Raw genomic sequence first — 17045 nt, forward strand, 5'->3', positions numbered from 1 at the left:
ACGAGGCACTAAACTACAGACCTGTGTCTCTGACATGTATTGTGTGCAAAGTCATGGAGAAGATTATCAGGAGGAGAGTGGTCGAACACCTGGAAAGGAACAAGATTATAAATGAAAACCAGCATGTGTTCATGGAAGGCAAATCTTGTATCACAAACCTCCTGGAGTTTTATGACAAGGTAACAGAAGTAAGACACGAGAGAGAGGGTTGGGTAGATTGCGTTTTCCTAGACTGCAGGAAGGCCTTTGACACAGTTCCCCACAAGAGATTAGTGCAGAAGCTGGAGGATCAGGCACACGTAAAAGGAAGGGCACTGCAATGGATAAGGGAATACCTGACAGGGAGGCAGCAACGAGTCATGGTACGTGAAGAGGTATCACAGTGGGCGCCTGTTACGAGCGGGGTCCCACAGGGGTCAGTTCTAGGACCCGTGCTATTTTTGATATATGTGAACGACATGATGGAAGGAATAGACTCTGAAGTGTCCCTGTTCGCAGATGACGTGAAGTTGATGAGAAGAATTAAATCGGACGAGGATGAGGCAGGACTGCAAAGAGACCTGGAGAGGCTGGACATGTGGTCCAGTAACTGGCTTCTCGAATTCAATCCAGCCAAATGCAAAGTCATGAAGATTGGGGAGGGGCAAAGAAGACCGCAGACAGAGTATAGGCTAGGTGGACAAAAACTACAGACCTCACTCAGGGAGAAAGACCTTGGGGTGACCATAACACCGAGCACATCACCGGAGGCACACATCAACCAAATAACCGCTGCAGCATACGGGCGCCTGGCAAACCTGAGAATAGCGTTCCGATACCTTAATAAGGAATCGTTCAAGACACTGTACACTGTGTATGTTAGGCCCATACTGGAGTATGCAGCACCAGTCTGGAACCCACACCTGGTCAAGCACGTCAAGAAGTTAGAGAAAGTACAAAGGTTTGCAACAAGGCTAGTCCCAGAGCTCAAGGGAATGTCGTACGAGGAAAGGTTAAGGGAAATCGGACTGACGACACTGGAGGACAGAAGGGTCAGGGGAGACATGATAACGACATACAAGATACTGCGGGGAATAGACAAGGTGGACAGAGATAGGATGTTCCAGAGAGGGGACACAGGGACAAGGGGTCACAACTGGAAGCTGAAGACTCAGACGAGTCACAGGGACGTTAGGAAGTATTTCTTCAGTCATAGAGTTGTCAGCAAGTGGAATAGCCTAGCAAGTGAAGTAGTGGAGGCAGGAACCATACATAGTTTTAAGAAGAGGTATGACAAAGCTCAGGAAGCAGAGAGAGAGAGGATCCAGTAGCGATCAGTGAAGAGGCGGGGCCAGGAGCTGAGTCTCGACCCCTGCAACCACAATTAGGTGAGTACAATTAGGTGAGTACACACACACACACACACACAGAGTCGTCAGGAAGTGGAATAGCCAAACAAGTTATGTTTGGTCACAGTGTGTGTGTTTTCGTGTCACAGGAAAGAAAGTCTCCCTGATAACATTGAGTATACGTAGTGTATAGTGTATACTACAGTGGCTCCCTAGTATATTGATGATAAAGGCTAAAGTGTCATTTGAAAACAGGTGAATTTGTAAATGAAGTGATAAGCCTATAGAGGCAGATGCCAGAAGTCGCCAGAAACTTACCACAGGTCAGCTGTTTTTAATAATCTTCCTGGCCTGCTAGTGTACTCGCATATAATCTAGTGATACCAGTGAATAGCAGAATACAGTGTTGTAGTAGCAACTAACCAGTATTATAATGGTACTTAGTGGAGTGGAGTGACTTTCATTAGTTTCTTTTTTCTTGAAATACCAGACGTTACTGTGAATTTCATATAACCTGTAGTTACCAGCGGTCGCAATATACACAACGAGAAGCAATTATTACTACAGAAAAAGCGTCCTTCCTCCAAAATTTGTACCAGTCAACTATAGTGATAATATAGCATTTATTGTGGTGGAGACGGAAAAAAAATATATAGAAAAGCTAGATACAGCGATTGATAAACAAGGGTTGAGGTCGACCGTTCGTCATTGTAGGAGTGCCAGCAGTCACCGGCTCTTCAACACGCAAGTTATACTTTTGTATCAATCAAATCACATATTACTCGGGTAGATAATTTCCAGTAGATCCTTCATGTGTTAGCTCAAATCACCGACCAGTATGGTTTAAATAAGTGACCCACTGATCAGATCAGATCGACTGGTCCGAACCCTTGACTGGTCCGAACCCTGGACTGGTCCGAACCCTTGACTGGTCCGAACCCTGGACTGGTCCGAACCCTTGACTGGTCCGAACCCTGGACTGGTCCGAACCCTTGACTGGTCCGAACCCTGGACTGGTCTGAACCCTTGACTGGTCCGAACCCTTGACCGGTTTCAAACGGTTTCGTTGGACAATAAAGCAGACTGTAAACGGATGGGGTTGTAGGCGCCCTTATAAACACAAACATTAAATATATACCAGGAACGGTAAGCTGTCCAATATACAAAAACAGTTAGAAACAGAAATACAAATAGCTAGAGCTTCATTTAAGGAGGTTATTAATAGAATATTCAAGAGGTTGCTAGTAGAATTGCAGTAAATCAACCATTCAAATCATTATGAAGCTGTGTGTAGTCTGTGGTCAGTCAAACAAACGGGCTTCCACATGCATAAATTGTCATTTTTGTGGAAATTGGTGTCACGCCCCTTGTGCAGATATCCAAGAACTAGCTACAAGCAGTATTAAAACAGGGAAGTGTTTTTGGGTATGCCCAAATGAGATAAATCTGTGGGCTAAAATCACAAGGGTATTAAAAGAGGTCAACATCAAAGCTGCTTTCATAGAAAACCTGGAAGCTTTCTACAACAGATGGGAACATAAAAAGTCTGGGCTGAATGGTACTGCCCTTGATACTGGCCATGTAGTCAGAAACTGTAAGGCTGGAGATGATGTCCTGGTAGTCAGTAAATGTGGGGCTGATAGTGCTGTCCTGGGAGACAGTAATGGTGAAGCTGGAGGTGCTGTCCTGGGAGACAGTAATGGTGAAGCTGGAGGTGCTGTCCTGGGAGACAGTAATGGTGAAGCTGGAGATGCTGTCCTGGGAGACAGTAATGGTGAAGCTGGAGATTTTGTCCAGGTAGTCGGGAATTATACGCAGGAAGGAATACATATAAATGACCTCATAGGGGACAGGAGCCATAGTAGGGAAACAAGTGTAGTCAAAGATAAGATAAAACCAATATTGCAAACTAGAAATACCGCAGGAAATAGCAAACAAGAGGACCCCACTAGCAATAGTGAGGATATATTACCAAAAACAACTGGTGGGAGCTCCATTGTTGGTGCTAGGGAGGATAGAAGTAAGACAGGGAAACATGCACCAACAGGAAATACAGTCACAGAAACCCAAGGCAAACGGAAACCAAGCCTGTGCACATACTATGCACTCGGTATCTGCTGGCATGGGAAATCTGGAAAAACAGATGGGACGTGCAACTATGACCACCCTAGAAAATGCCATGCCCATATGACAACAGGAAAATGCAAACTCCCTTCCTGTAAGCTTTTTCACCCTGAACTGTGTACCTCTTCAGTACAGGAAAGACTGTGCTATAACTTAAATTGCCAGGCATACCATCTAAAGGGGACAAAAAGATACAAAACATCCAGGCCATGGGAAAATCTGGGTAGCCACAGCCACTCAAGAGGGAGAGATTTTTTAGTGCCAGGAAGGAAAAAAAACTGGCAGGAAATGGCAGAAATCGTACACCAAATCCAGTCATTCCTGGAGTGGAACCACAGTCGATGGCCTCCACTCCAAACCAACAGATACAGATACTAATGCCGGAAAAAAAATCCCCCCCCCCAGTACCAACAATACCACCAGTCCGATAACATTCTTCTTGGCAAATATACAGGGTCTAAAGCCAGCAACAAACAACAAAATACCTTTCATCCGTGGACTGCTTGCAGAGGCAAAGGCAATGTTCGCGGCTTTCACTGAGACCCTCATAAAGGATCACTTGGACAACGAAATATGGATCCCAGGTTACAACCTATACAGATGTGACAGAGTGAACAGGCAAAAGGGGGAGGTTGGCCTGTACATTGCAGAGTCACTTGTTTGCACAGAACTGCTAAATGCCTCAAATGATGTAGTGGAAGTTTTAGCAGTAAAGGTCGAGAACCAAAACCTAGTCATTGTGGTAGTTTACAAGCCTCCGGATGCAACATCCCAGCAATTCCAGGAACAGCTGTTAAAAATTGACCACTGTCTGGAAAATCTTCCAGCTCCTGCACCCAACATCTTGCTCCTGGGGGATTTCAACTTAAGGCACCTAAAATGGAGGAATATAGCAAATAATATTGTTGCAGTAATAACACCAGGAGGCAGCTCTGATGAAAACTCACACTCACGCGAGCTTTTAAATCTCTGCACAAAATTCAATTTAAACCTGCAAATAATAGAGCCTACTAGACTGGAGAATACACTAGACCTCATCTTCACTAACAATGATGATCTGATAAGAAATGTCACCATATCAAAAACAATATACTCAGATCAAAACATAATTGAGGTTCAGTCATGTATGCGCGGAGCCCCAGACCGACATAATGAGATTAGTCACGAGGGAGCATTCACCAAATTCAACTTCAATAACAAAAACATAAAGTGGGACCAAGTAAACCAAGTCCTAACCGATATAAGCTGGGAAGATATACTAAGCAACACAGACCCCAACTTATGCCTAGAACAGATTAACTCGGTGGCACTCGATGTATGCACAAGGCTTATTCCTCTAAGAAAAAGGAGGAGTAGATGTAAAATAGAAAGAGACAGGCGCTCCCTTTACAGGCGACGGAAAAGAATAACAGAGCGGCTAAAAGAGGTCAATATATCTGAAATGCGTAGGGAGACACTGATCAGAGAAATAGCAAGCATCGAACTTAAGCTAAAAGAATCCTTTAGGAGTCAGGAATCGCGGGAAGAACTAAAAGCCATAAATGAAATCGAAAGAAACCCAAAGTATTTCTTCTCCTATGCCAAATCAAAATCGAGAACAACGTCCAGTATTGGGCCCCTACTTAAACAAGATGGGTCCTACACAGATGTCAGCAAGGAAATGAGTGAGCTACTCAAGTCCCAATATGACTCAGTTTTTAGCAAGCCGCTAACCAGACTGAGAGTCGAAGATCAAAATGAATTTTTTATGAGAGAGCCACAAAATTTGATTAACACAAGCCTATCCGATGTTATCCTGACGCCAAATGACTTCGAACAGGCAATAAATGACATGCCCATGCACTCTGCCCCAGGGCCAGACTCATGGAACTCTGTGTTCATCAAGAACTGCAAGAAGCCCCCATCACGAGCCTTTTCCATCCTATGGAGAGGGAGCATGGACACGGGGGTCGTCCCACAGTTACTAAAAACAACAGACATAGCCCCACTCCACAAAGGGGGCAGTAAAGCAACAGCAAAGAACTACAGACCAATAGCACTAACATCCCATATCATAAAAATCTTTGAAAGGGTCCTAAGAAGCAAGATCACCACCCATCTAGAAACCCATCAGTTACACAACCCAGGGCAACATGGGTTTAGAACAGGTCGCTCCTGTCTGTCTCAACTATTGGATCACTACGACAAGGTCCTAAATGCACTAGAAGGCAAAAAGAATGCAGATGTAATATATACAGACTTTGCAAAAGCCTTCGACAAGTGTGACCATGGCGTAATAGCGCACAAAATGCGTGCTAAAGGAATAACAGGAAAAGTCGGTCGATGGATCTATAATTTCCTCACTAACAGAACACAGAGTAGTCGTCAACAGAGTAAAGTCCGAGGCAGCTACGGTGAAAAGCTCTGTTCCACAAGGCACAGTACTCGCTCCCATCTTGTTCCTCATCCTCATATCCGACATAGACAAGGATGTCAGCCACAGCACCGTGTCTTCCTTTGCAGATGACACCAGAATCTGCATGACAGTGTCTTCCATTGCAGACACTGCAAAGCTCCAGGCGGACATCAACCAAATCTTTCAGTGGGCTGCAGAAAACAATATGAAGTTCAACGATGAGAAATTTCAATTACTCAGATATGGTAAACATGAGGAAATTAAATCTTCATCAGAGTACAAAACAAATTCTGGCCACAAAATAGAGCGAAACACCAACGTCAAAGACCTGGGAGTGATCATGTCGGAGGATCTCACCTTCAAGGACCATAACATTGTATCAATCGCATCTGCTAGAAAAATGACAGGATGGATAATGAGAACCTTCAAAACTAGGGAGGCCAAGCCCATGATGACACTCTTCAGGTCACTTGTTCTATCTAGGCTGGAATATTGCTGCACACTAACAGCACCTTTCAAGGCAGGTGAAATTGCCGACCTAGAAAATGTACAGAGAACTTTCACGGCGCGCATAACGGAGATAAAACACCTCAATTATTGGGAGCGCTTGAGGTTCCTAAACCTGTATTCCCTGGAACGCAGGAGGGAGAGATACATGATTATATACACCTGGAAAATCCTAAAGGGACTAGTACCGAACTTGCACACGAAAATCACTCACTACGAAAGCAAAAGACTTGGCAGACGATGCACCATCCCCCCAATGAAAAGCAGGGGTGTCACTAGCACCTTAAGAGACCATACAATAAGTGTCAGGGGCCCGAGACTGTTCAACTGCCTCCCAGCACACATAAGGGGGATTACCAACAGACCCCTGGCAGTCTTCAAGCTGGCACTGGACAAGCACCTAAAGTCAGTTCCTGATCAGCCGGGCTGTGGCTCGTACGTTGGTTTGCGTGCAGCAACAGCCTGGTTGATCAGGCTCTGATCCACCAGGAGGCCTGGTCACAGACCGGGCCGCGGGGGCGTTGACCCCCGGAATTCTCTCCAGGTAAACTCCAGGTAAGTGGAGGCAGGAAGTATACATAGCTTTAAGACGAGGTATGACAAAGCTCTGGAGGCAGAGAGAGAGAGGACCTAGTAGCGATCAGTGAAGAGGCCGGGCCAGGAGCTGTGTACCGACCCCTGCAACCACAATTAGGTGAGTACAATTAGGTGAGTACACACACACACACACACTCATACACACACAGCAGCGAGTCATGGTACGTGGCGAGGTGTCAGAGTGAGCACCTGTGACCAGAGGGGTCCCACAGGGGTCAGTCCTAGGACCAATGCTGTTTCTGGTATTTGTGAACGACATGACGGAAGGAATAGACTCCGAAGTGTCCCTGTTTGCAGATGACGTGAAGTTGATGAGAAGAATTCATTCGATCGAAGACCAGGCAGAACTACAAAGAGATCTGGACAGGCTGCAGACCTGGTCCAGCAATTGGCTCCTGGAGTTCAACCCCACCAAGTGCAAAGTCATGAAGATTGAGGTAGGCAAAGAAGACCGCAGACGGAGTACAGTCAAGGGGGCCAGAGACTACAAATCTCACTCAAGGAAAAAGATCTTGGGGTGAGTATAACACCAGGCACATCTCCTGAGGCGCACATCAACCAAATAACTGCTGCAGCATATGGGCGCCTAGCAAACCTCAGAACAGCATTCCGACATCTTAATAAGGAGCCGTTCAGGACCCTGTACACCGTGTACGTTAGGCCCATATTGGAGTATGCGGCACCAGTTTGGAACCCACACCTTGCCAAGCACGTAAAGAAACTAGAGAAAGTGCAAAGGTTTGCAACAAGACTATTCCCAGAGCTAAGGGGTATGTCCTACGAGGAGAGGTTAAGGGAAATCGACCTGAAGACACTGGAGGACAGGAGAGATTGGGAGGACATGATAACGACATACAAAATACTGAGAGGAATTGACAAGGTGGACAAAGACAGGATGTTCCAGAGATGGGACACAGCAACACGGGGACACAGTTGGAAGTTGAAGACACAGATGAATCACAGAGATGGTAGGAAGTATTTCTTCAGTCACAGAGTAGTCAGGAAGTGTAATAGTTTGGGAAGCGATGTAGCGGAGGCAGGATCCATACATAGGTTTAAGCATAGGTATGATAAATCTCACGGTTCAGGGAGAGTGACTTAGTAGCGACCGGTAAAGAGGCGGGGCCAGGAGCTAGAACTCGACCCCTGCAACCTCAACTAGGTGAGTACAACTAGGTTAGTACACACACACACACACATTATATATATATACATATATATATATATATATATATATATATATATATATATATATATATAATTATATATATATATATATATATATATATATATATATATATATATATATATATATATATATATATATATATATATATATATATATGAGAGAGAGAGATAGAAAGAGTGGGTGAGGTTTTGCAAACAAATTTTGCTGAGAGATAGAAATAGTTTTAGAATGAGATTAATTAAAATTAACCTCATTCGTTCCCTAGGCTTTCTCAATTAATTAACAGAGAGCCTAGGGAACGAATGGATTTAATAGTTAAAAACAAAAGAGTGGAGTTATTACATAGGGAGATGGAGGTACTGGGATGATGGAGGGAATATTTTGAGCTGTTAATTATTGATAAAGAGAGGGAGGCAGTGATATCATTCACTGGGCAGGGAGGTATAACATCTTTTAGGAGAGAGGAAGAACCAGATGTGAGTGTGGGGAAGGTGCGTGAAGAAGTGAATAAAACGAGAGAGGGTAAAACACCTGGGATAGATGGAATCAAGATAGAAATATTAAAAGCAGGTGGGATATAGTTTTGGCGTGGCTGGTGCATCTGTTCAATAAATGTCGGAAAAGGGGGAAGGTACCTATTGATTGACAGAGAGCGTGTAAGAGTTACAGGGTAATAAGCCTGTTGAGTTTACCGGGTAAAGTGTATGATAGAGTTATTATTGATGTAATTATGGGTAAGCAGAATATACAGTTTCTGTGGTGACTGTTATGAATGGTAACTTCAATGATAGATTGTCTCCATATATTTACGGTTCTGTTCTAGTTTCCTAATCCAGGCTGCATGGTAACCTATTCTCCCCCAGCCGAGAATACTTTAACCCTAAAATAGGAGTTAACGCAAACTCTCAGCATATATACGTCAAGAGAGAGATACGCCCCTCTAAGTATATATCCTACGAGCCTGGGAAAACCCGAGGATGTTATTTTGATTAAAATGAATGGTAATCTGTCACGGGAAACGTATTTTAATTTTAACCTCTCTGATATATCTAGGGTTTTTTTTTCATTGATTTATGACGGGTGAATTAGTTAATGCAGTAAAAAGCAGATTAATTAATTAAAGCTAGATTAATTAAAGACACTCCATAGACATCTGTCCCTAACTCTTCAGGTCATCGACACCTTCATGACGTTTTAGATTGTTCATCGACCCCCAAAACATAACATCAATAATAATAATAATAATAATAATAATAATAATAATAATAATAATAATAATAATAATAATAATAATAGTTAATAAAAAAGTAGGTAATATTTAAATTATGAAAAATGTAAGATTTAACATACCCAATTTTACCGAAACTGTTGATATCATTAATGGCCAGGATGCATCTGATGATCGTCAACAAGGTGACTGTTATCTGGTTGGTGACTGCTGAGTTTGAGTGATAAGTCACCAAGCTCTTCCAGGCTCAGTCTATTCCTCTTTTAGAATTGTATTTGCATGGCTAAAACCAGCCCAGACATTTACAGACCCCCCAGTCATTTATCGACTCCTTCGATAATCCCTTATGCCCTTCGAGTCGATATTGACCACTTCAGGGAACCCTGGTTTAACACTTTGTGCATAAAAGATCGTGTGTGTGACGTTTTAAAAATGTTTTGCATATTACCCCTATACAAAAAGGTAGTCATCATGAACCTGTGGTCAAGACAGTTTGTAGTCCAGAGTTAACTACAAAACTAACAATAACAAAGTTAAACAGTCGAAAATAAACCATTGTTTAAAAAATATCCACAATGTTTTGATTCAATTTTTGTAAAAGCCTGGAGCGAGGAATTTTTTTTTTTTCAGACGGAAAGTGAAAATAATTTTGGTGAGAACAGTAGGTGTCAGACCTCAGATACGTCATACATCGATAAAGTTCTGAAATGGGTTACCTGATCCTGTCAAGGCCAATTATAGTATAAGTCTGAAAAAGATGTATCACTGTGTTGATCTTAAAATAATGTTAGCATTCATGTAATCCGCCTTTACTCACATTTTATGAGGGTCAGAACCTTCTGCATTATTCACCGCACACGGTACGTCATTTGTCCAAAAAAGGGGTGATGAGCGCAGCGTTCAAGCACATGTACAAGGTATACAGACCAAAGCTGACATCAATGATATACTATTATATAGAAAGCCACTTATTATGCTGAGCATTTCCCGCAAATTAGGTCAGTTTTGTCCCAGGATGTGACCCACACCAGTCCACTAACACCCAGGATGCGACCCACACCAGTCCACTAACACCCAGGATGCGACCCACACCAGTCCAATAACACCCAGGTACCCATTTTACTGATGAGTGAACATAGACAACCGGTGTAAAGACAAGCCCAACGTTTCTACCCTTGCTGGGAATCGAACCCAGACATTCGCCGTGAGAAACGACAGCTTTAGCCACCAGGCCACAGGGCACCACAGTCTCATGATCATTGTCTGCCTCCAGACTGTGTATTGTGGCAGTCCTCATAAAACTTGCAATTCTGAGCTGCGCCGGTTCAGTATAGTGCGATACAGAGAGAGTTGTAAGTTTCCCACTGTTTAGAATGTTGTAGTTGCATTTACTCCTCCTACTCCCCCGTCAGCATTACTCTTACCATTGGTAACAAGGTGATACAGTGCAGTCTTCAACAGGTTCTTGGCTCTGCACTTCGACCACAGAATCAACTGAAAGACACGTTAAATTTAAAATCCTAGTCACACATTGCGGAAATTGTGGAAAGAAGTCACTTTGACTCTCTTGCGTTGTCCATGGAAATCTACATATATGCTGCTATGTGTGCAAATTTATGTAAGTATACATGTTTATGTGTACCTGTACATGAATAAGCTTACTTGAATATCCTAGGGTATCTTACCGAGACCTACACTGGAGAGAAGACAAAATGTCTGTACTATTGGGGTATAAGGAGTATGACATACAGAAGAATGTAAAAAAAGATACAAAATGTCATAACCTGCATTTTGTGTCTTTTTTACACAGTGTCGGTATAGTCTACTGTTGTAGTATGACAGGTGTGTGTTTTATAAAGTGGTGCTACCTTGAGGAGGTTAGGAGGTTGTATGTGATACAAAATGCATGTCTTAGTATGAGTCTTGAAGCACTACGCTACTGAGAGACTGGATGTGGAAACCTTCGTAAGTAAGTAAGTAAGTAAGTAAATTTATTCAGGTATACACAATACAGTTACATAGAATTATCATACATAGCAGCATATGTGTAGAGAACCTAGGATAACCCAAAAAAGTCAGACAGAGTGACTTATTTCCCTCTTATTCCTGCGGTGTATAGTCGAATGAGTATTTCCTCAGTCTCTATTTACCATGTATTGGATCTTCAATACTGAGATTTTTGCCATACATCATACCATAGAATTTTACAATATTTAAAAAACACGGCAGCACTGTTATTATTGTGATACAGGTTTTTGTTGACACCTATATAGGCTGGAGTCGTGGACTGGCAATTTCTCCCAGGACGTCACTGTAGCAGAATCCTCACCATGCCCAGCATCCTTACAACCTGTCCCATCTTGGACTTTCCTCATCGCCCCCGCCTTCGTCTCTATGATCGGAAAAACCTTTCATTCATACCAGATACACTCCTGGACGATAACCTAACCATCGTCTGCTGTGTGATTCACTTCAGTGCGACAAACTTGTCTGAGGTGATGTAGTTTATGTTCTCGTGACTACATATTAACCATGACGTAGTACACTGTTCTGTTTCATGAGTGGTCCCTATCAACTACCACACCCAGACATGTAAACTTCTTTTTCTTCCTTGTCTTCCACTCGAAACTTCTCTCATGTTTTCATCAATACAGTATGTGACACATATGAAAAATAGAAATCTGACAAGAAAGGCATATCATTAGATTACATGAACAATGCCCCGATGCTTCAAATATACTCACACTGACTATCCACACTAACAGTTAGACGTAGGTTTATTTCTTACTAGTCCGTTCCCAGGTGCCAGGCAACTATGTGGCCAGGCAACGAATGGCCTTTAAGTCCAACAAAGGTAATCACTTGTTGTATGTCTTAAAAATGTAAACTTTCAAGCTGTAATGACGTTTAATATTACTGATTAAATAAATATTGGTATAAATATATGACGTAATGCCATAAGTTTGTTGGACTATGTATTGGTAGATAAAAGACTGTTGGGTAGACTTCAAGATGTACATGTTTACACAGACATATCAGAACACTTTTTAGTTGTAGCTACAGTGAGAGTAAAAGGTAGATGGGATACCAGGAAAATGGAAGCAGCAAGTAAAAAAGAAAGGTGAAGGTTTATAAACTAAAGGAGGAGATAGTTTGGGTAAGATATAAGCAACTATTGGTGGACAGATGGACTAGTGAGAGTATAGGCAATGGGGTCGAAGAGGTATGGAGTAGGTTTAAGAATGTAGTGTTAGAGTGCTCAGCAGAAGTTTGTGGTTACAGGAAAGTGGGTGCAGGAGGGAAGAAGAGCAATTGGTGGAATGATGATGTAAAGAGAGTAGTTAGAGGTAAAAAGTTAGCATATGAGAATAATGCGAGGAGAGAGGGGGTACATGGGGAGGAAAGGAGAGGTTAAGAGAGTGGTGAGCAATGTAAAAAGAGAGCAAATGAGAGAGTGGGTAAGATGTTATCAACAAATTTTGCTGAAAATAAGAAAAAGTTTTGGAGTGAGATTAATAAGTAGAGAAAACTTAGGAACGAATGGATTTGATAGAGGTATCGGGAAGATAGAGGGAATATTTTGAGGAATTGTTAAATGTTGATGAAGATAGGGAAGCTGTGATTTCGTGTATAGGCCAAGGAGGAATAACATCTTGTAGGAGTTACGAATTCAATTCAATTCAAGTTTATTCTCTATAAGGGTTACAATGTGAGGTTTACAGGTTTTGGGTATTGTGTGGTTTACATGTTATAAAATACTAATTACAGAGGGGGCCACTAGGACACCTAGCCTGGCTAGGCATTTCGAGCAGACTTAGATTAATTTTTAACATTAAATCCTTACAGATTATGTTATTAAGGCTAAGTGACTACATCATAATTTGTGAGTTTAGCAATGTGAATGCTTTTGTTTTGGCACAATACAAAGTGTCTATATTGGAGTATCATAGGCAAACTTATGACTAGTTAGGATTTATTATTTTAAGATTAAGATTAGTATTTCTGGGTTTATAGTCAGTGGCTGAGTGAGTGTAATTGTGAACCACCAGGTGGTTATCATGTAGTTAAGTGGACTATGAGGAGGGTCAGGAGACAAGCATGGAGGAAGAGGAAGTGTCGCTTAAGTGGGCAGCAGTCACGTCCAACTCGGATGATGTCCTCACACCAGCACAAAGACCCGGAAAAAAGGTGGGAATTGAAGGTGTGTGTAGAGGCAAGGAGAAAAAGAAATGCCAGCAAGGGGTACGGAGTTGACGGGGGGTGGGAGTGCCAAGGACGGTGTGTATGGGGCTACAGGACAGTGGAAAAATGAGGTGGGGAAGCGTGGGTGGAAATTGTAAGCAGGCCTAAGGTGTATGACAATCAATGTTAATGGTTTATGTGCTAGTGGTAAGTGCAAATGGTTGAGAGGATTGCTGTATCATTACAAGGTGGATGTAGCCTTTATACAAGAGCATAACTTGAAAGCTGGAAAATGGCTGGAGGTGAATGGATATCAGGCTTATGTAATGCCAACAGCATGTTTAAAAGGGAGAGCAGGTGTTTTAATTCGTGAGGCAAGTCCTTTTATTTTGCAATGGTTCGAGGGGGGTGAGGGATGAATAATGAGGGTGGACGGGTGGTGGATGCGTGAACGCGTGTCTTTTGTTGGAGTATATGCACCAGCGGAGAGTGATGCGAGGGTAAAATCAGCATTCGTAAGGGATGACCTTGTGTATTTCTTGAGTGGTGCCCGGGGTGGCATTGATCAGGGAAGATTGGAATTGTATAATAAGGAGAATTAACGTGACGCCAGAGGGGGTGGGATATTTCTCGAATATGTTGAGAGACTTGTGTAGACACACTGGGGTAAGAGATGCATTTTGGGGTGGAACAGGTGAAGTGCACCATACCTATGTAAGGGGGGATTATGCAGCTAGATTGGGCAGGATCTATGTAACACAAGGGGTTTCAGTAGAATCATTTCACACCATAGACACAATTTATTCAGATCACAGGGCAGTGGTGGTGGGGTGACATGGGATTCGTTAGTGAAACGGTTCGAAAGCTGCTGGAAATTAAACACGCAACTCCTTGAGGATGAGGAAGTTGAGGAGGGGCTCGCTTCATTGTGGAGGATGCTAAGTGAGGAGGCGAAGGGGGTTGATAATGTGGTACGTTGGTGTGACAGTGTGGCCAAGGAGAGGATTCGTCGGTTTTATGTGGGTGAGGGGAAGCATATAAATCAACTGAAGTATGGCCTAACAAATTATTTGGAAAGTAAATTAGGGTACTATCATGAGCAAGGTGCGGTGGGGGGATTTTCCAGACAGAGGCAATGGATTATCTGAAGAGGAGGTTAAGGAAGGTGCAGGAGGAGCGGTTTCATGCAGTGAGGGTACAGGCAGGAGTGGAGGAAGTGCTTTGGGGGGATAAACCATTGACATGTGTGTTGCAGGGACAACAGCAGAGGAGGACAGTGACCTCGATAGCGGGTTTGGAAGTGCACTCTGAGGTGAGAGGTTTCAGGGAGGGGCAGGTGTTAAAAACAATGGAGGGGATGAGTATGTTTGCGGATGAGTGGTATGGGCAATATTGGAGAAGTAAAGGGGAAGATAAAATAGGATATTGATGGGGTGTGTGGAGTAGTGCCAGTTGCTCTGGGAGAAAGGACAGGGAAGCTCTGGGTGGTGCTATTGAAGAGGGGGAAATATGGAGGGGGCTTGTAGACATGAGTAGGGGCAAAGCACCAGATATTGATGGACTACCAAGTGAATTTTACTTAAAAAATTGGGATCTGTTACAGAGTTTTTTAGTAAAGTTGTTCAATAGGATGAAAGAGGGGAGGAGAATTGGGGGAAATGCAAAGTGCAGGGGTTGTTGTGCTGGTGCCTAAGGGTAAGGTGCAGAGTACACTTAGGAAATACAGGGCGATTACTCTCATGTGTGCAGACTATAAATTGTTCACGAAGGTTTTGGGGAATAGGTTAAAATGTGTAGTGGGAAGAGTAGGGTCAGAAGGTCAACTAGGGTTGCCGGGACGATCGATGGTGCTGTGGCACGGAATACTGAAGGGGTTTGTCGAGGGTTTTGAGGGAACGCAGGAAGGGGGGGGCTGGTGGCGCTTGACTGGCAGGGTGCTTATGATCAGGTGGAAAGGGAGATCCTTAGCAAATAAGGTTTTGGGGATGAGATTGTGGGGTAGGTTGAAATATTGTATAAGGGGGCAAAAGCAAGAATTCAGATCAATGGACGCGTGGGGGGTGTGGTGGACATGGATCGGGGCTTGAGGCAGGGATGCCCACTATCGCAGTTATTATTTGCATGTGTGCAAGATCCATTCTATAGGTTGGTAGAGACCAGAGTGTGTGAGGGGAGGGATCGAGGGAGGGCGTGATTAGGCACCATGTGGTAGGTTACATGGATGACACAATGCTCCTGGTCCAGAAGGAAGAAGATAAGATAAGATAAGATTTCGTTCGGATTTTTAACCCCGGAGGGTTAGCCACCCAGGATAACCCAAGAAAGTCAGTGCGTCATCGAGGAGTCTAACTTATTTCCATTGGGGTCCTTAATCTTGTCCCCCAGGATGCGACCCACACCAGTCGACTAACACCCAGGTACCTATTTGCTGCTAGGTGAACAGGACAACAGGTGTAAGGAAACGTGTCGAAATGTTTCCACCCGCCGGGAATCGAACCCGGGCCCTCCGTGTGTGAAGCGGGAGCTTTAGCCACCAGGCCACCGGGCCACAAGGTTGAGTGAGCTGGGAGGGGTGGTTTGTATGTTTGGAGGGGTGACAGGTATGATGGTGAATGTTGAGAAAACAAATATCATGGGGCTGGGGGCGTGGAGAGACAGAGTCGCATGGGACTGACGTGGTGAGAAGGCAGGAAAGGCAGTTATTAATATGTGGCATTTTGTATGGGGCGACCATACGGGAGGCTAGGGAGGTGAATTTGTTGAGAATGGTGGGATGCGTGGAAAGTCGGTTGGGGATGTTACGGAATTATCATTTGACATTATTGCAATGGGCAATTGTTATTAATGTATTGCTGTACAGTAAGGTATGGTATGTAGCAGCAGTTTTTCCATTGTTGAGAGCCGATATTACTCGTATCCTTAAATGTGTTTTTAGGTTCTTATGGGACTCAGGGTGTGAATGGATGAAGAAGGTGGTGGTGACTTTGCCGGTGAGGAAGGGAGGTTTAGGTTTGTTGGACCTGAGGAGGAGGGTGAAATGTGTCGAGGGCATTATTGTGGGTGTGTGAGCCAGAGAAATTAAAGGTGGGAGATTTATGTCGAATATTATGTGTTAAGAAGACGGCCCCGTTAGAGATGCTGTTCCCAATGTATGCATGGGACACTATATGGAGTCTTTTCGGTAAACTAAAGCTAGGGCCCAGGGTGAGGGAGGTCATGTTTAAGTTTTTGCATGGGATTCTGCCTTCAGGATCGGTCCTCAGAAATAGACATGTCGTAGAGGAGGGTTGGTGTGGATTGTGTGGGGAGCTGGAGACAGCTTACCACGTGGTGTACTTTTGCGATTATTTGGGGAGTGTGAGGGAATGGTTGGGGAAAGTGGTCAGGAGGATAGGAGGAACTGGGGTGTCGGTGTTGAGAGCACTAACCCTTGATATAGGGGGGTGGGGGAGAATGTAGCAAGGGGAGTCGCATATATAATGGTGGATTTCGTGT

Source organism: Cherax quadricarinatus, chromosome 35 (assembly GCF_038502225.1).
Source record: "Cherax quadricarinatus isolate ZL_2023a chromosome 35, ASM3850222v1, whole genome shotgun sequence".
Lineage (NCBI taxonomy): Eukaryota > Metazoa > Arthropoda > Malacostraca > Decapoda > Parastacidae > Cherax > Cherax quadricarinatus.